At 39.9% G+C, this 20,086-nt stretch overlaps 1 long non-coding RNA gene across 1 annotated transcript in view; it reads left to right on the top strand.

Annotated features, from left to right (window-relative positions):
- Positions 1 to 3,604, top strand: part of LOC141921727 (uncharacterized) — a 28,496-nt gene extending 24,892 nt beyond the window's left edge. Inside the window, exon 4 of the long non-coding RNA XR_012622753.1 lies at positions 3,541 to 3,604. This is a non-coding gene — a long non-coding RNA (uncharacterized LOC141921727). The remainder of the gene's footprint in view (positions 1 to 3,540) is intronic.
- The last annotated feature ends 16,482 nt before the right edge of the window (positions 3,605 to 20,086 follow it).

The raw sequence follows: 20,086 nt of genomic DNA on the forward strand, positions 1-20,086 counted from the left end.
TAACTTGGAAGCCACATTCCCTGGTTTTCATTAAGATCTGAATTAGTCTTTTAAGTCAGATTTGAAAATAAAGCTGAGGCTCATAAGTCACTTAGGTGCTCCTCAAATTTACTTTTAGGGTAAATCCTGAATGCGTTTTTTTTCCCTGTGTATTGTTTATAATGATAATCTAATGTTTAGCCAATGCTTGGCTGTGGAACAACAGAGAGTTGTGAGATGACCAAGCTCATTTCCTGAGTTGCATCTTTTTGTTTTCATAACAAGTCTTTACTTAACATTTCATTTAACAAGCCTTGTGGACTATCTCTTGATTAGATTCTGCATGTTTCCTGCCACTTGCATGAACTGAGAAATGTAACCTTAAAGCCAAAGCCAATATAAATATTTTTTCATAGAGTGATGTAACAACCAGCTTTTTGTTTCACAAAATTCAGACTTGCTAGAAACTCTGAAACTTTCCTCCATTTTCAGGCTGTCTTGAAAAATCATTTCAGATGGTCACTTATATAAATGAGGAAGCTGAGGATTTAGCATTGTCGGAACTTATTGCAGAATCACTATCAGAAAAAAATGGTTAAGCTTTCAGAAGGAAGATTGGGATGTCAGTATTCTCAGAATTAAGTTAAATAGTCCTGGGGTAACCTGCGTGCATTGCACTTACGCGTGTGTGTAAAGTCGGAGTCCCCTTGTATTATTTGTTCACTGTATATTCATTGCTATGCGGACAAATTAAAAAAAAATCTTCATCTAATTTGCCTTGCAGTCACAATCAGCTAAAACTTTTTCTTCCCTGCATAATTCCTGGATTTGATTGCTAATTTGTGGGACTAACTTTGTAGGGCCTGTACTCTGCTCATAGATTTCACAGTGGAAACCTGGAGTGACTTCAGCTGAGTGAAGTTACTATGCAAATGTTCTTGTGTGGAGATCAGCAGCTAGTCCAGAAGAAGAGAGTCATAGTGGGTATTTCTGGAGAGTCTGAATGAGAAATTGTGGTTGATGGTAACATCAAGACCAAGAGAAAATTGAATTGAAGTTTAGGGGGGAAGTTTGCGCTATAAGCATAGTTTTGGGGAAGAGGCCAGCTGAGATAGTCAGGACTGAAGATTGTCACCATGGGATATGCCCCTGAGAGGTTCAGCCAAAGGACTTGAATGTTGGAAGTTTTTCAGTTTTGTTGTGTTTTTTTTTTTCCTCCACCAGTGTAAGATTAATTTATAGTATTTGGGCAGGGGGGAAGTTGGGGGATAGGGTCAAACTGATGGCAAGCTGCCAAAATCTGCTTAACTTCTTTATCAAAAGAAAAATAAACTTTCATCTGCTTTTCTGATGTCTTTGAGTGTGAAAATGGGTGTGTTGCAAACCGAATGCACAAGCTGCTCCGCAGCAATGAATTTCAAATTCTTAAAGTTTATGGGACATTATTAAACCTGTAGTTATGGTGGTATGTTAGCAATTGCTGAGTTTTACTAGCTTTACTTGAGTTCACTTTAAAAAAATGAAAAATCTCGGTGAATTGCTGCTGCTCTTAGTTTCCAATGGTCAATGTTCAATTGCTGCTTGGATTTCTCTGCTGATTGTTTTGATTTGCTGCTCAAAGGCCAACATGTAATTCACTCAGTCTGGTTCCTGAGTCTGATTACTATTTTTATAGTGCCATCTCCCAGTCTCAGTCTTTATAGTTTTTTTTGATTGGTGTAGGGCCATCGCAGTTTGGTGTTCTGTTGTGAACTTTCAGTGAGATGTGCCAGGTCTGCAAGATGGTTCTGTTTTTTTCCCCTTCTATCTGATTGTTGTGAAACTGCACTTCTTCAAGAACGCCAAAGCTCCCCAAATATTCTAATTTACTCTTTGGTATCCAAATTATGTATCATGGTCCTAATAAGTTCCCCAGTTATTGAATTTGCCTGAGTCTTCTGTCCATTTTCATAAAACTATTCTTGTTAGATAAGACCCTATTTTCAGTCACTTTAGCTTTGCCAGACTTTAACTATTTAGTTTAAATTTTGTCAGGTGTCTGCATCAAGCATAATGCATTTCCCTGGATAAAAAATACACCAACATCCTCTAGCATTTTTCAGAGTAATGCAAAGGAAAAAAAGACACTGTTTCATTTATATTTTAACTGTTTAGTATTAAAAAGATAAAAAATGTATTTGTAGCCGTGAGCTTTGAATCAGAGACCTGACAAAGCCAGAGGTTTGTGTATTTGGGCCAGAAATACATCTTTTGACATCTACTCTAAAAGAAATCTTACCTTATTTGATGAAATTATCACCTTTTGTTTTAGAAATCAGAATTCTAATATATTTTTCAGAAATGTTTTAGCTTATAAAGTCTTAATTATATGAAGCATTGACATTTCCTGGGTATCGAAAATTTCAATTTTGCTCAATTATTACCAAGGTAATTTATTCTTTGATACCATGTGTTAGAATACTTTTGAATATAATATTTTGAAGCTACTAGGAGTACCATTAAAAATGCCAAGAAGTCAAGTTGCAGTTCTGATTTCTGGAAGACTTTAAGTAAGCATGGTAGAAAAGAAAAAAAATGTTCATTGTCATATGAAGACACTTTCTTTTTGCTTATTGTTAAATTACTCATGGTGGATGTGGCAGGGTTTGGTGGTGAATATGGCCTATGGCTGTGTAGTTGAAGATCCTGTCAGGTGACGAAAACACTGGAAAGTCTGAATGAAAACACTCAAAAGTGACAGATAAGGATTTTCATAAATGTTAAGTTTGTCATGGGCAAAATAGTCTTAACTTTGGGAATTTTACTTAATTTATTGCCAATGAAACTTTTAATTACCGATTCAAGTATTGAGAAAAACAAGGCAATTAAATGAACACTGAGGGAAAGACCTTTCCTCCCCCTTCTCCAGGCTTGGCTTCAGTCCAACTCCTCTCCTCCTCCTTCCTGGTCTTGGCCTTCCCCATCACCACATGTGTTACCAGAGAGTCCTGGTCCCCTCAGTGAGGTGACAGGTGGCACAGCAGGTTGGGGTCACCGACCTAATGGCTTTCTGCTGCTCCTTACTTGTTTTCCTCTGCACCAGTGTGGGTCACCCATGGCTGCAGTCCCTCAGGGGTGTACTCGCTCTGGTGTGGGGCGACCTCTGTCCCATGGGGGTGTCTCTCCTCTGTCAGGGAGCACATTCTTCCCAGAGCGTGTCCCCAGCTGTGTCCCCGGTGATGTTGTTTTCTACATGTTCCCTCCATTTTGATTCCTTTTCTTTCTCAAAACACATGTCTTCTGCCTCAGTGGTTACTTTCTTTAACTACATCTAAGCTGAAGTGCCATGGGCTCCCCTGATGGGCTGCAGTTTTGAGGTGCTCACAGTGATGTTGGAGTGAGCAGGACCTTGTGGTGACCAGTCCTCCTCCACACAGGGCCCCTGCAGCCCCTGGCTACCCACACCCTGCCATTTAGGCCCAGTAGAAATTTAGGAATATTTCTTAACTTACCAGTTCTTGGCTTTACACCTTAAATATATATTTTTTGTAAATACAGGGCTTGTTGTAAATCTATTTTCAGAGCATCTGAAGATGAAATCATATAGATGGGTGTGTTATTTGCAATTGGATTCTGCTGAACAAAAATTCTTTCTCACAGTGGCACTTTCTATTGTAAAAACAGGCCAAGACACCTCATGACCGGGTGAGTGCTCATGAAGCTTGACATGATTAAATGTCCCTGAAAAATCTGAAGACAATTTGTCATAAAAGAAAATATGAAGACATTTTGTTACAGGAATTCAAGGTGCTATTTCCCAGTTGGATCTTTCTTGCTATCCATCTGTTGAATAACTTGAGCTGAGAGCAGTGTAGGTGAGCATTCCCTGAAATGGGAGTCTTGGAGAAGACATTCAGATTTGGTACATTTGGTAGAGCTGACTCTTTGATACCTCTTGTGTTTTGCTACTGCATGGAATTTTGCTTTACCAGATTTTTTGAAGCTTTTCTGAAAAGTTACAGTTAAAGTTTTGAGGAGAAAAAGAGACATCAGATATCTTTTCCAATATTTTCTGGTTCTAGGACTGAAAAGCTGCTACAGCTAATTTATCCCTCTAAACATTAGGCACTGCTATTTGAAAAAATGAGGAGATAAGTAGGATGGCAGTGTCCAATAAAAGCATAGGTTTAGTGGAAGATGTGAGAATACAGGACTGGCAGAAGCAGGGGTGAATATTAAAATGTTTTCATCCTGCAACTTTGCTATGTTGATTTTTAAATACAGTTCCAATAAAAATAGTATCCCTGCTTATAGCTGAACTGCAGTCAGCTCCCTTTGTGCAAAACACCAATTGATATGAATGAGTTATGCCAGCAAGAAATAAAGACAGAATATGTTATTTGAAAGCCATGCTTGTCAGATAAAAGGGGGAATAAATTATTACGTACCTTTGGAAAAAAATACATTAAAAATAAAAACAGTGAAGAGAAAAGCATTGGGTGAAGAAATACAGTTAAAAGAGCACATCTGTTTCAAATTCTTATTTGGGGAAAAAATCTCCACATATGTTTTTATTTTAAATTTGCATGTGTGTTGTTATCCTTGTGTTAACTATTAGGTAAATAAAAGTATTGAGAATCCATTTTTCAGTGAAGTTTGGTTAGTAATATTTGTACACATTGTGAGAGATAATTTGAAAGCTAATTGAAGCTTTGTGAGGAACCAGTTCCCTGCAGGTCCCTTAATTTAAAATACCTGCCTTTTGTCTATTAGTGTTGACCAAAGGCACTTATTTATTTTGGAAATGAAACAATTTTACCCTTCAGTTTGCATTTTTGATATGACTTGCTAAAGTACAGCGTAACACAGAACCATGTCACAGCTACAGCTATAGCAAGAATTGAATTGTAGAGGAACACACATTTGGTTTTGGTTAATGAGGTACATGCATTCAGCTGTGATTGGTTTAGATAGCGATTTTAGATACACTCTTGTGAAGTTAATAAGTTTTCTACTGAATAGATAGGGGGATCTCACACTAATAAACATAGCCATTTGAGCGTAAGTAGGAGTGAAATTCCAATGCCATTGAAATCTGTGGTAAAAACTCTATCAGTTTCCTTCAATGGAACCTGTATTTTACCTCACAGCCTTTGTATGGGTCTCCCAACCTCAGTCTCCATTTTTATAAAGATTGTGGTGAAAAAGTATTCTCTTTATTTTATGTTGCAAGGTCCCTGACATTAAAAAAACTACTGGCATGAGAGTCTAAAACCATACTGTTCTGCTTTTGTCATCAAATTAAAGTGCCTAAATTAGGAACCTTGACCATTTTCAAGGTCAGCCAAGAGAGATGGGGCAATTTATCCCACCTGGGATCTGATTCATCCCACCTGTGCATTGTACTATGCACAGGTGGGAGGAGCCAGACAGTGGAGCTGCCCATTGCTTCTGCACTTCCCTGGAGAGCATGAGATCTTCAGATGCTCAAGAGGGCATTGATCTACTCTATCGCAGGCACTCTGAGGAGCACTCACTGCAATATCAAAAAACAGAAGTCAAGGTGGGACTTCTGAAATTACCCCCCAAGTAGCTGGGCAGTGTGAACTCAGTTCCTGATGTTAATTAGGAGAACACACAGGTGAGAATGAATTTTTACTCTATGTTTTGCAGGAGCTAGAAACGCGCTGGGCTTTGAATGAAAATAACTTTATGGACTCATTATGCTCTCTTCTTTGCTGCAGAAAAGTTAGTGATTCAATATCGTTGCTTCTGCCACTTTATTAGCCCAAGAAACAGTCATAAAAAGTAGCGCTAGAGTCATTAGAGAACTCTATTAAAACCATCGCTGTGCCTCTAACTGTTGGAGGAAAAGAAAAAGACTTCTAGACCAAAGTTTTCTATCCAAGATTTTTGCCCTCTGTAGAGACGAAGGAGGCTAAAAAAGAAATCCCTGTCTGTAGTTCTTGCCAAATAGGCATGGCTTCAGTGTTTGGAGAGTCTCCCTCGGGAGATCAGGAATGGTTTGATGTAGAAAGATTTATGGGCACTTAAAACTTACAATGAAACTGTTATCTTTGCTCTCTCTCCTCTTTCTAAATCATATGAAGTCAGGTGGTATGTACTCACAGCAGTATTAGTAACTGTCAAGTCAGATGTAAAGCAAAAAAGATTCCTGACTTGGGTAAAAATTAGACCTGAGGACGAAAACTGTCAGTGAAGAAGTGATTTTTTGTGTTGTCTCCAATAGTAAGTAAGGTGCTGCTCTTGCAAATCATTCTCTATAAGAAGATCTTGTGCCAAGTCTCGTTAACTTCAGCAGGAGCTTCGTGAGAGCCTGGGGATCCTGCCTTTCAGAGCAATTTATGTGACTGAGGCTGAGATGGAGAAAGAGCATTGTGTGGTGGAGGGCAAGGTGGGGAGCTGCTGGCAGAGGGAACTAGGCAGGAAAGGAGTGAAGGGGGAAATAGAAAGGTAGTAATGTCATTACAATCAGAAAGGTTTTCTTGGGTTAAAATCCATCTGAAATACATTCTCTGTTCTTTTTTTAAAAATATAGCCTTAATGATCCTGCATTGCCAGGGATCAATCCTGCCTACACTGAGGGCAGTGAAGTCTGTTAGTTGGTTTTACAAGCCTGGGTTTCAGCCTCTGTCAGATCATTCACATACATGTATTTCTGACTTGCACAAGGTTGCCGTAGCATTGCAGAGTTGGTTTGTACCCTCCTTTATTTTCATGCTAAGATGGAAACATTTTGAAACCCAGCTCAGAAAAAGAGAAATCCTGAAAGAAAACACAGAAGTTCCTGTTAAATTCTCTCAAGATTGTGTAGGATTGTAAAAATTCTCCAAAGCTGGCTTGATAAATGTGGGAGATTGATGATACATCACACTATCTGTTTTTAGACATTCCCCACCTTTAGCCATCAAAAAATTACTGCTGTGGTAATCATTGCAACTGATGCTCTTAGGAGTGGAAACTCAGTTTTTCAGACTGAGGTATCCAGAGAGAGAAGGTGAGAATACACATTGAAACCCACAGTTTCAGCTTTCTCCATGTATTTTCTTGTCAAAGAAAAAATTTTCTTGTTTTATTTATCTTCTCCTATCCTCTTTAAGATCCTCAGTTAAAAAGATGATTTGCTTACTGTTGGGATGAGCCTGCTAACCTCATCTCCAGCCCAGTCCTACATTCTGTTTGACAGAGGCCAGCACCATCCGTGCCAGAGAAGGTTTCATGAGCCGCTGAGATAGGTGTTGCTGAAAAACCTGGGTTTAGGGTAAGTTTCTTCTTTCCTCTCACCCACTTTAATAAGAGTTTTGCTGATGTCGTGAAGTCTGAGTGCTTGTCATTAATAATAATTAAAGAATAGTGTCTACAAGTTTGAAAAGGCTGATTGAAAACAGGAGTATACGTGATTTTTTTTGCATTTGGAGTTAATATGTAATCTATTTGTGCTGTACTATGGTATAATATAAATTTATTTAAAATAAGATTTTGTTACTTTCAGAGACTTGCTGTTTAAACTATTTTTTTTATGCAGTGGCTAAACACTTTTAACCTCCCTTTCCTAACTCTTATTCTGTGCTCCATATGTATGAGATCTCATTTTGAACACTTATTGTTAATTTTTATGATTGGTGTAAGAGAGAAGCATGGAATCTAGGTCACTTGGATTGAATCCATGGGAAAATGCCCCTAAAAATTAATTTATGATGGATGAGATTGATGCTGAAAAGGCTGACAATTTGTTTCATTATGTTTGGAGAATGAAGCTGAAGGCTTGACAACACCAAACTGAGGCAGGCACAGCAAAGCCCAGTTCTTGGCAATCTTCACTCACAGCTTTGTCCTTGCATCTCTTTAATCATAGGTAATATGCTGCTCTTTGGCAGCTCCTGAGCAAAATCCTGAATTAATTTGCACCCAGGGGAGAGTACAAATCATCAGTGTGATGCTGTTGATGGTGTTTATTTTTCAGAAACTTCAGTAGTGAAAAGAAATGTTTCTGAAACGTAGGTTGGTGAAGGGAGGAACAGGAGAAATGGGGTAGCCAGAGTAGGAAACAAGAGTATTTCTTAACACTGTGTCCAGGAAGGAATAGATACTGAGGGCTGACGACTGGGTACTGCTTAACCTGTGGAAAGCATGTGTCCTTAGCAGGGATTTGTCCTTCCACATACACCATAACTGCTCAGTGTTTAGTGTGCAATGGTCTGCTGGTAACAAAAATATGTCAGCAAATTAATTTCTTTTTGGGATCTGTATCATCTTTAAGCTTCTAAAATGGCATAATTTCTCTTTTTATGCCTTCATTGAATCAGACAAAGTACAATTTTTTTTAAACTTTAATGTCAGGATAGCTCTCAAATATGTTACTGCAAGAACTTTCATGAGCAGAAGCATTAAGTGCTTCCCCGCTCTCATTTGACTAATGAAGGGAATGACTAATGGTGTGAGAGTTCACACATTTCATTCTATTTGCTGAGCTACAAAAGTGATAAGAATTTCCATTTGTGGAATAAAGAGGAAGATGACTATTAGAACAGAGATCCTACTTCAAACTTGCTGCACTGATTTTCTTTAGCATTGCTTCTTTTGTTGTGGGAAAATGTAGAGCTGAAAATACTTTTCCATTTTAAACAAAGAGAGTTGTGTTTCTGGGTTAGCAAACGCTGTGATCTTGATGCTCTGGATCTATCACAAGAAAAACTGAGAGCTTGGAGTCTAATAATGACGGGAATCGACCTCATTTGTCATCAAAACTCAGTTTTGGGAAAAAGAAATTTTCTTTAAAAATAACGTGTTTAGGCCTATTTATAGATTCTGTGAAATTTCAGAAATAAAGGCATGCGTAGCTGCTAGCACCTTGTGGTGTATCAGACAGCAATGCTGTAAACTATTAGCCATGCAAATGGTGTTTCCATATGCAAACATGGAGAAGACTATGGCCGCTTAGGCGTTTACAAGCACACAACGTGTGCATGTTTATGACTGTGCAACGGTACATGGACTTTGGCCGCGGAAATGTTGTCGATAAAGTGTAAAACCATAGATGTATACACAAGCACATTCCCTGCTTATTAGCAACCTGCTATAAACCCCTGTTGACATAGCTATTGGTTGTGCGTAATCATCGTGCGCATTTTTAACTATCACATTAAGATTCTCAGTTTCTTGTAAAATCAGTCACTACAGTATTTTCTTTTTTTATTAATACCTGTGTGTATGAGGTGTCTGACAGAGTTATTATCCACTTTGGTGATGAAAAACTCCTGCTGAGGTCCGGGAGAACAGAATTGCAAAGACCAGCACGATGTCTGTCTTATAAAGCGCTCATTCTTCTGACTGACCATCTGTGTGTGAAAAAGGACTGCTATTACGCAGCAGTAGTTTTGTTGAGTTTGGCCTTGATTTCTTTTTTCCAGATTCTGCCTAGCAAAGAGGGAGGGAGAGAAGGGAAAAAACGAATTTCATTGGGGAATGGAGGAGGTGGGGGTGGAGGGAAGTGGACTGAAAGCTTAAAAAATGAGTGACTGGTAGAAGAGTAAAGTCAAGGCAGTGAATAATTTCCCTGTCCAGGTCTAGCAGCTTGGGAATGTGCCATGTAAAACAATAATATCTTCCAAGTGAGAAAGGCAGAGAGGGAGGGGAAATTTAGGGCGAAGTGTGGGGAGGGGACTGGAGGCAAGAGGAGGGATTGGATCCCTGAGTACAGTCATTGCCAGTCCTTGGATCAGCTACTTTTTATTTTTCTTATTTTTTTTCATTAAATAGTTGACACTGAGTCAATGCCCAGGATATAAAAATCTGTACTGGTCTGTTACCGTTGCTTGACAAATAACGTTACAGGTAGGCTGCTGGCTTCAGATTTTACCCACGTAAATTAAATCATTATTGCTTCTTTGGAGCCTTATGGACCTCACTTCTCTAAAATCATTGTATGGCACTGAAGGAGATCTAGAGGCAGGGCTCCAGGAAAGATGTAGAGCTGCCATGCAGCTTGGCCTGTGTCTTTTCTCATTTTTTTTCTGTCCACCTACTGAAAATGTTATCCAGGAGTTTTTGAAGGCTTCATAGATTTATCCATGTTTTTCAAATGTCTAGTAGGCTTATCAGTTAAGACAACTCCAGCGAGTTTGCTCTTAGCCGGGACTACAATGCACCCTTGGGATTTTGGCACAGAGGGCATCTTGGTGAGAGTGTTGAGCTGCTGGGAAAAATTAAGGTAACTATGCACCCACTGCACAATTACTGGGTGCCTTGGCAAGAAGTATGCTGCTTTGGGAAGCTTTGGGTAAACCTGACAGAGCATTTCCTGCTCTGTTCCAGGCTGTTTTCTATGCCCAGTTAGCAACAACGACATGCTGCAGGAGTGTTGGTTTCAAGTGTGCCATGCAGGATAGAGGAGGTTTTCAGGGCATGGTGGCTCAGAACAAAGGGGCTGTCTGTTCGCTGCTGGAGAAGACTTCTTGTCCTGACGGAGATGGTATACGGGGCTTGGGCAGTGGCCACCCACAGCCTGGGTTTGGGCTCACATGGATACAATTTTTGTGGTATCTTGCAGACATCTGGTTTGGAAGAAACTGATGCTGTGACTGAATGTGGCCCTTAGTTCTTAGTTAATTAAAAGTTAAACTCCAACAGGTCTGATGCACCATCTGGTGAGAAGATGTACTGTGTGTGCCTGGCTATACATGCATGGTGTGCCCCTCCTCTTCCCCCAGCACCAACACACTGGGGACAGTGACACTGAGCTGCTGCTGGAGCTGCAGTGGATTTCATGCTTAAGTCTGCCTGTCATCAGTGAATGACCCCATGAGACACCTTTCTCTGGAAAGGTGCAGCAAACATGAGTTTCAGCTGCCAGATCGAATGTTTCCTCTGGAGGGTGTGAAGTTGTAGCAGGCTCTGGGTTTTCTGTGCAGGAGGAAGGACAGGACTAAAAACCTGAGAACATTGCTGCGATACTGGATAATTTCAGATATTTGAGCCAATGGTGATAGGAAGCAAGCCCTGGATCAACACTGAACTGGTCAGAAAAAACCAAAACAAAATGCCAAAACACAAACCAAAACCCTCTAGGAAGCTGAGTTTTTCTTAAAGAGCTAACATGTATCATAGCATTGATGGAGACCCAGCAAAGAGGTAAGAAAGAGAAACATGTTGCTTTACTCATAACCCATGTCAGTTAAGAGGTATTTCATGCTTTTATGAGGATGGAGGTGGCAAGCCTCCAAGAAATGGGCAGAAATCACGTAGAAAACACTTCCCCAATTAGCTAGAATGTCACAATGATGCAATAGAAGGAATAGCAATCACAAGAGGGGGAAGTTACTGACAAAAATATGTTCTATGTTATTCAAATTATTCCTGATCTAAAAATGGGGATAAGCAGTAAAAGGACAAGATTTGCTAATGACACAAAACTATTCAGGAAAATCTAAACTCAAATCAACCCTGGGGAATTGCAGATGCTATTAGGATGCTGAATGGCTGAATCTCTTTTCTCAGGTCATTTTCTAATCTTAATAAATGGAGAGTGACAAGAGTAGCCTAAATTATATATGTGCCATAGCTAGCAGGAAATACCTATTCTCATCTGAGGGGAAGCACCTCAGGTGTTATTATGGCTAGCTCTGACAGGGTCATCTAAAAATGATGGCAGAGTCAGCTAGAATGCTAGGGTTTGGTAAGAAGGGAATAGAAATCCAAGTATAGAGCATCATGCCACAGACCATTTACACCTGATCTTCTGTATGAAGCTCTGGAAATATTGTAATTTTAAAATCTTAAGGATTTTAAGAAAAATTAGAGATGATCATAAGAAATATGAAATGAGAGATGGATCGTAAGGATGCTATGGAATTACTTCTATGTGACAAAGAGTCTGGTGGACTTCCTAGGCTGGAAAAGAATGACTGTGGGGGAAAGATGATAATTATCCTTAAAAGCAGTGAGGGTGAATGAAGAAGGATGGAGAAGGTGAATAAGGAGCTATTTCTCTATTTGTTGTTTCTCACTAAAGAAGAACTATGAACACTCATTTAAATTCTCAGATAGTTGATTATAAACAAACAAAAGGAAGTGTAATGAAGTCGTGGACCTCATTGCCACAGGATGTTGTTCTGCACAAAAAGCATAAGCAGGTTCAGAAAAGGATTAGGCAAATCAGAGGAGGATGGGTTTATCAGTACCCATTTAAACATGGTGGTGCAGGTGCAGACTCTCAATTCAGGAAGTCTCTAAGCTGGTACCTTGCTGATAGCTGGTTGGGTACTGTAGGGGAAGAATTACTCTGTATATACCCTTTTTCTCATAGCTGTTATTAGACTAGACTACATTAAACCTTTGATTGGCTCAGTATGGCAGTAGCAGATTATGAAATATATTTTTTCCCCACTTGGTAGCATAAAAAGCAACTTCTTGTCAGGCTGGTACAAATGGCACAACACATCACTAAGTGAATGGGGAGGGTGTTTCGTGATGAGGTGGTATCTGCACAGCATGCCAGGAGAACCACGCTCATGGCAAGGGTGCCCACAGTCATCTCTGGCTTTACAAGTGGAGGGGATGATGGAAAGTACTACAAGGCAACATGCTCTTCATTTAATACAGATCATCTGTCTTAGTCCCAAAGGTGACTGAAAACACGTTTTTACAACAGAGAAAATGAATGGCCACAGTTAATTTGGTAGATGGGAATCTGCCCTGGGAAAGTGAACAAAGGCTGGTCAGAGGGTCACGTTCTTGCTGATAGTGTGGCTGCTGATGTTTTTTTCCATATCAGTGTCAAAGAGGGAAACCAGCAGCTCCTATGCCAATGAGAAGGCTATCTGTTATGAATGTCAGCACTTTGTAAACTACTTCACTATACTCCCTGTCTCTTCTCTTTACCTCTTAGCCTCTGTTTTAATAAATATTTTAGATGAGGAGATATTATCTTCAAGACCTAAATGTGCTGTGTAGATCTACCATGAATGTGTAGAAGAACAGAGTCTCCTTTTACCACTTGCTCTGGGTTCTACTCACAAAAAGCTAATGGTAAAAATGAGTAGGATAGACTTAGAGAAATCAGGTGAAAAAGTAAATATGCTCTGATTCAGACATAAAAGCTGATATTAAATAAAAAAAATCACTAAAACACTTGATAAGAAATCTATGTGAGTAGACTGACTTTTAGGGTGTAACTTTAATGAGTTATGCTGAGGTTCTGCAATATTTAATATATGTCAAGTGTTTTTTTTCCTTTTTTTTTTTTTTTTTTTCTCTTTTCACTTCTGATTTTTGTCCAAAAGTGGAAGTGCAGGAAATCCCTCAAGAAAAGCAGTTCTGGAGATTTCCAGCTCATTTTTGGGCTCTAGAGATTCAGATGGTTTGGGTAAACCTGTGAACTTTTGGATGTTTATCTGAACTGAACCTGAACTCTAAGTCTTCTAGGGTTCACCCAGCTAAGTCAAAGGGAGGAAGGCCTATAATGATAATTTTAATGTTCTTTTCTCGTTCAGCCATGGATATGACCCTCCCCAGCCTCCTGAGAATTTCTATGTGCTGCATTAAACAAAGAGAAAGCTAAATAGTGTGTACCACATATGCACAATTAAACATTGTACGCACCATTACAGTTTCAGCTGCTATACGTCCCAGTTGTTAGTTGCTGTCTTTGTAGGAGAATTTAGGTAGAAAACAGATGACTGCTTCCAACCAGACATTGTCTCTAATGGCATCTTTCATGTCAGATGAAGATAATTTACAAATTATTGAGCTATAGTAAGCAAAGCAACACAAGAAAGCTCACTAAATAAACACATACATGAATATGTAGTGTTCATTCCATCAAGTTTTTAGAATTGACTATAGTAACATTTTGCTTGTCTGACCTTATAATCACAGCATCTGAGTTCTTGATGTTTATCTGTGGAGACCTCTGGGAAACAGGGGAGCAGTTTATAATCTCTATTCTATAGAAAAGAATTTTATATAGTACCAAAGACAACATCAGAGCCTTCCTGATGTCAAAGGCAAGTCACTAGCTGATTTTTCTTGCTGCAAGATTTTACTAAAATTAATGTGAGAAATCCACAGCAGAGCGAAGAATGGAGTCAAGATTTCCATCCATTTTCTCAAACTATCCACACATACTCCATCATCCACCATGGTTATCACTGGGTCAAATTTGTACTCTTGTATTACATGTAAGGAAGCCATGGTATGTTCCCTGAGGGTTCTCCAGCTTGAAAACACCCAGAAGTCATACCCTGGCCTAGCTCTCATTTATTCTGTCCTTTTGAGACTGTATCAGGTATGACAGTGCTCTTACACACATTAACAAACAGGTGTGGTGAAAACGTAGGGCCTGTATTCCATTGTCCTTCCAGATGCAAGAAAATTAATTGACAGAAAAAATGCATAACTAAATTTCCTTTGGTGAACCTGCGGAATAGCAGTTCTGTAGCAAGTCTGAAGAGGCAGTGCACTTCGTTGCTGAGGTTTGAAAACATGGTGTCCTCTATTCCTGTCACCTGTCTTCGGGCACCTACTTGAGTGCCACCGTTAGGAGCCTTCAGTGCTTCCTCCAGTCTGTGGAGAAGGCTAGTGACCACGCTGTAAGAGCTGGCTCACTTTCTGGTGTTACAAGGGATAAATCTAAAGCTTACTTCCCAAGTTGTACTTCTAATGTTTATGAAATTGCTGTGACTGTGTTACCACAGCAGCAATCATTTATGCCTTTGGAGCTGCCTGCAACTGCAGGGGAAATTCGGAAGAGCTTGTTTTATTTTCAGAGGAATTTGGAAACCATCAGCGCTCAGTTTGAGCTCCTGGGTTTTCTGCAGAGCTCCGCATTCAGTAGGGTTATGCTGCTTTCATCAGCTTCTCTCCATGGGAACAGCTGCATGTTGAGACCTCTTCAAAACTTTAAGGACTGCTGTTAGGTCTTCTGTCCCATGAAATACCTGTTGCAAAGTTCAGACTGGGCTTGTTCACAGATTTTTGATGGGACTCTCAAACAAATTGCAGTTAACTTATACTTTTGAACAGGAGCTATATGGGATTTCCAGATTTTTGAAATTTGGCTAGCTTTCTGTGTTCTTCTGTATGTGGATCCGTGCAGGTGTGAAGTTCATAGATATGAAGCTATGAAAGCTGTAGCTTGAGGAATGATTTTCATCAGTCCTTGTGATATGCCAGTCTTCCAGTCTGGCATAGTTATATTGCACACCTTAATTCACATTGTTCTCAGTCTTTCTAAAATACCACCTCCTGGAGAGTATGCTTGAACACTCTAAACTCATTCAGCTTCTAGAAACATCGTACTAAAAAAGTTGTGGTTTTTTTTTTTTTCTTCTCCTAATGAAACCAATGTAGTGGAGCACTGAGAAGGAGAAAGATATTAATGAACAAATTCTCTAGAGGTAATGATTTAGGAGAAATGTCCATGCCAGCAGGATGCAGGAATACCTCCTAGATATACTTAACCTGATATGTGCAACTGTGTTTGCATAGCAAATCAAAGAAGATTAGCTTCTAATCACAAGGCCCAAGGAGATCTGAACCAAGAGAATTATACTTACTTGAAAGATACAGCACAGTGAACTTTTTATCATCTAAGATTGCTTTGAGGCGTTTCCCACAGATCAGCTTCAGCTTGAGATATAGGTATAAAATTGATTTAAATGTTCACTGTCTGAAACATTTTTGATTTATCTAAATATGCATCGTTCCTCTGTTTTTGTCCTAATATTGATAATATTTATTTTTCCATCCAAAGACAGATTATGACTTTCATTTGAAGCCAGAGTATTTGGTACAAGTTTACAAAATTGAATACTTGCAAAAAATGCTTCGATGTGAGTCTTACAATATCTTTTATTCTGAAAATGTTTTACAGAGAAGTCCCACTGAAAGCAGGTCACCATCACCAGTAAGATTCTAGCGCTGATGTAGTTTTATCTCAGAGAGAGAGAAAAGCCAGGCAATAAAATGGGATTATCAGTGGAAATGAAAACATTCAAAGGAGTGAAGCATAAGAATAAACAATCTCTCTCACATGCCCTCAAAAGAGGATCTTTCAACTGGGGCTTCAGATAAGGAAACATTTCCACTAGAGGTGCAATTAGGAGAAATAATTGGGTCAGTTGAACTCTGGGTCAGTTGACCCTGAACTTCACTGTGCTTAGGTCTGATTCTGCCCTGAGCAGGAACAGACCAGGGAATATGACTATACATGATCTTTGCGGAGCCCAGATTCATCTCTTCCTGAGTCCGAATGCTGCAGGTTGAAGGACTTACTCTTAGTGTTGCCAAATAGTAGGGGAGCTAAGATCCAGATACGGATAGGGATCTATGCAGCATGGTTTGGATCCCCTTTATCTTTAGGGCACTGTAGCATGCTATCACACTTTTGCTTTCCCTTGTTGCACTTATTTATTTGTGAGTCATGCAATTCTGCCAGCTCACAGCCCAGTTTCTTCTCTCCTGATGAAGTCTGAGAATGGTGATTAATGTCTTATGTTTTGTTGTGCCATGAGTTGCCATAGGAATGAGCTCGAGATTGCAAAACTAATGAAGTATCCTATCTTGTGGAACAAAGAAGAGCAGGAAGTGGTGACACTGTGGGCAAGAAACCTTATGTGAAAGTCTGTTTTCTGAGATCAGTTTAGGTCAGCCTGGCTGTCCTGGTACTTCCTATCTTGTCTTTCTGCACATCAGGAAATCTTATTAGAACTTGCTCTGATTAGGAATTATTCATTTCTTGTTGTTTACTGACAGAGTTTTTACTTGCAGGAAAAGGAAGGAAATATACCTACATGCAAAAATATGTGGGTCAAAAATTCAAGACTTACTGAGAAAAATGCCTACACCCTCCTTTCTAGCCCAGGATGCGGTGCTCTGTAGTGGATGTACTGAGAGGAGTGTAAAACCGGAGCAATAGTAGAGTGATGCTTTAACAGCTGGAAATCTGCAGTGTAGGGACTTCCCGGTGCAGGGGTTGTATCTTGACCTTTGTGTTTTATAGCCAGTGGTCCTCACTTCCTTCATCTCTAATATGCTTCAAAATTATACAGGATTTTGCACACTGGAAGAAACGTCTCACTCTGCACAAAGATATTAGAAAGGGTGGTGCAATCTCTGAACAGCAAGTATTATTATTTCCTAGTAAGTGATACTGCCAAGTGTGTAGGAAGCTGAATTCTTCCTGTACAAGTATTTCCCATAATTTGTACCATAATTTCCACTATGCTAAGTAAAATCGCTTCCTGTCCTGGGGTGGGCTGCTTTTTTTTTTTTTTTTTTTTTCCTCCTCTCTGGGCATGTGAAAAGGCTGGAAAACTGGATGGATAACGCAGTTGCTCAGTGTTGTCCTTTCCAGATCTCTGGTTCACATGGCATGCAGGATTGTGCTGGGAATTTCCCCTCTCGTGTTTGAGCCCTGCCTACGATTTATAGGAGAAGTATGGAAGTCCTGACATTTGGAACACAGCAATGCTTATTGCTTATTTCCCAGTAGGACTTTCGACTTAAAAGATTTAGATGCTTTTCTTTATTAAATGGAGTGAATACTTCAGTGTTTTCAACTCAAAGCCCATCAACATATCTCCATATTTTGTCAAGAGGCCCAGCTGCCAATTCTCAGTGGAAGTGCTGTTAGCAGTGGTGGTAATCCAGCATGGTGGTCTAAGAAAAGGATAGGAGCCAGACATTTGTGTTCAGGCTCCATTTTTCTCTCTTGTATTTGGCTACAGTCACCGAAACCAAAACTTAAAAAAAAAAAAAAAAAAAAAGTCTCTGATTTGTGATAAACAAGATGGTCACCCCAGAATTAGGACATCCCCCTGCCCCTTTGAAAATGCTGTCTCTTACCTTTGTACCTCTGTTGATCTGTCAACTCTCAATGATGCTATACTTTTTAAAACAGACTTGGCTGTTTGGTAAAAGTTTTCAGTGCAACAGTTAAATCTAAGAAAGTAAATGTGTGGATGGTAGACTAGGTTGTTAATTTTGGCCTGTAATTGCAAACTGAGAATAGAGTAGGAAAAGTCACATAGAACTGGATTATATATTTGAGACTTTAATCTCTGCCACTAAAACTCCTTCCCTCTCTGTCTCTTTCTCTCCCTCTCTTGTGCACTCACCCATCTTCAGGCCTCATACTCTCTGCTCTGGCTCCCAGCTCATCCCCACTGTCACCACAGTGGCATTTGGCAGTCCCTGAGGTGAGAGAGGGAGCTGAAAGTGTGCTGTATGGTGTCCTGCAGCTCTGCCCCAATACAAAACACGTTTTCCACCTCCAGGACAGTTTTTCATGTCTCTCCTTTCTGAGCGTTCCCTCTTCCTCTACCCCCACAGGACAGCACTCCCTTTCCTTTAAGAAAAGTTTTATATTCAGATTACTAATTTTAACCTGATTATTGTTTGTGAAACCAATAATTGGAAGACGTCAGTTATTGGTTAACAGTTTTAGTGGTAAATCAGTTCCAGCAGCTTGCTGTGCTGCTGCTAGCATGAATCCACGTGCTTCTCAGCTAGAAGCTCTCGTCTCTCTCTCTCTCTTTCTGAGATCCTTTGCTGGATCCATATGGTGTTGGGGATGTAAGCACTTCAGAGGAGTGTTTCAATATACAGTTATGATTCTAATTTTTGGCGTCAGCTTTTTATTACAAGTTGTTGTCTGGCTGGAGGCGTGAGAGAGTGGGAGCAGGGAGGGTTCTCGACCATGTGTGAAGCAAGGAGGCAGCAGTAGCAGAAATAATACAATAACTTTTCTCTCGAGCATGAAAATGGGGTCTGGAGCAATCCCCTTGGCCCCTAATCTCTTGCTAATCAATATCTGTTGCTAGTTCTGGGGTTTATAGCATGGACCATGACAGTTTTGCTGGAAGGAAGGGTCAGGATTTCAACCACAATAAAAGTTGGAGCTCAAGTTAGTAGCATATGAAGTGTTTTGGTCTGGCATACAAAAGGCCGCATAAAGTATGAAATCCATCCTCTGTTTTAAAATTAGACCTATTCTAGGTACTGGTGCTCATTTTCTATATTGTCATGAGTTTGATTTTCATGTAGGTCTGAAAATGTAAAGAAAATGTAAGCAGATTTTTTTCCGTTATAATACAGAATAAGCTCCTGATACACAGCAATTTGGTTTGTATTTTATGTTAGGCAGAAGTCGATACTTACAAATAAGATCAGTAAATGTAACCAGATTTCCAGACAAAACCAGTAATAATTGTAAGAGATTGTGTGAAATTATTTGTAAATGGCAAAGACACAGAGTAATATCCTCTGATTAGCAATTACAAAACCTGGAGATACAAAGTTAAAACTAAACGCAAAAAGGAATGAAAAGATGTCAGGGACAGATATGCTCAGGTTTAGGCTCTGTCCTGAAGTGATCTTGTGTAGGACCCTCATAATATCACACATTATTACTATGTGCACAATGCCACACACAGCTCTCCCCTAACAAAGCACTGATGTACCATGGTTAACAGGAAAACCAGAATAACAGAGATTCCCTAGGGCACAAAGGGAGTGAAAGCATCAGATGGACTTAACATGGAGCCAGGTCTGATCCAGCTGAAATTATTAACTCTAGTCCAACATCATCCCTGCTGAGCATAACCTGGTCACTTTGTGATTATGTGGGTCCCTGTGTACCATGTTCCCTTGTGCTCTGGGTCGTGCTGGGCTTATAAAGTAAATAATAAGAACCAGAGCAGCCTTGTTGTGCCCCTGAGAGAAAGATCACACGTATGTCCTGAGGAGGTGACTGAGGGCTGGATTAGCTGGGCTGTAGCACGCTGAAGCAGCTGGATGGAGACTCCTGAGGGGCAGTACTGGAGATCAGAGGTTTCCAGTGATGTGCAGGTGCAAGATGTGTGTGGGTTTTGTGTCTTACTCTCAGGTGCTTTTACCTCCTTACAAACTATGCAGGGAGCTGAAGTGCCTTAAATAAGGGTTAGAGATCCCACTTATGAGTCAAGAGTGAGGTGGACTGCATGATGTCGTGTATTGCGCCTGTAAGAGAAAGCTTTGTGGTCTGTTAAATTTCAAATGAGTTTTGGGCCTTCCTGAAAGTAGTTAGGGAACAAATGAGTGTACAGAGTCCTTCTGAAGGAGAAAAAGA

This window comes from Strix aluco, chromosome 3 (genome assembly GCF_031877795.1).
Source record: "Strix aluco isolate bStrAlu1 chromosome 3, bStrAlu1.hap1, whole genome shotgun sequence".
NCBI classification, from domain to species: domain Eukaryota; kingdom Metazoa; phylum Chordata; class Aves; order Strigiformes; family Strigidae; genus Strix; species Strix aluco.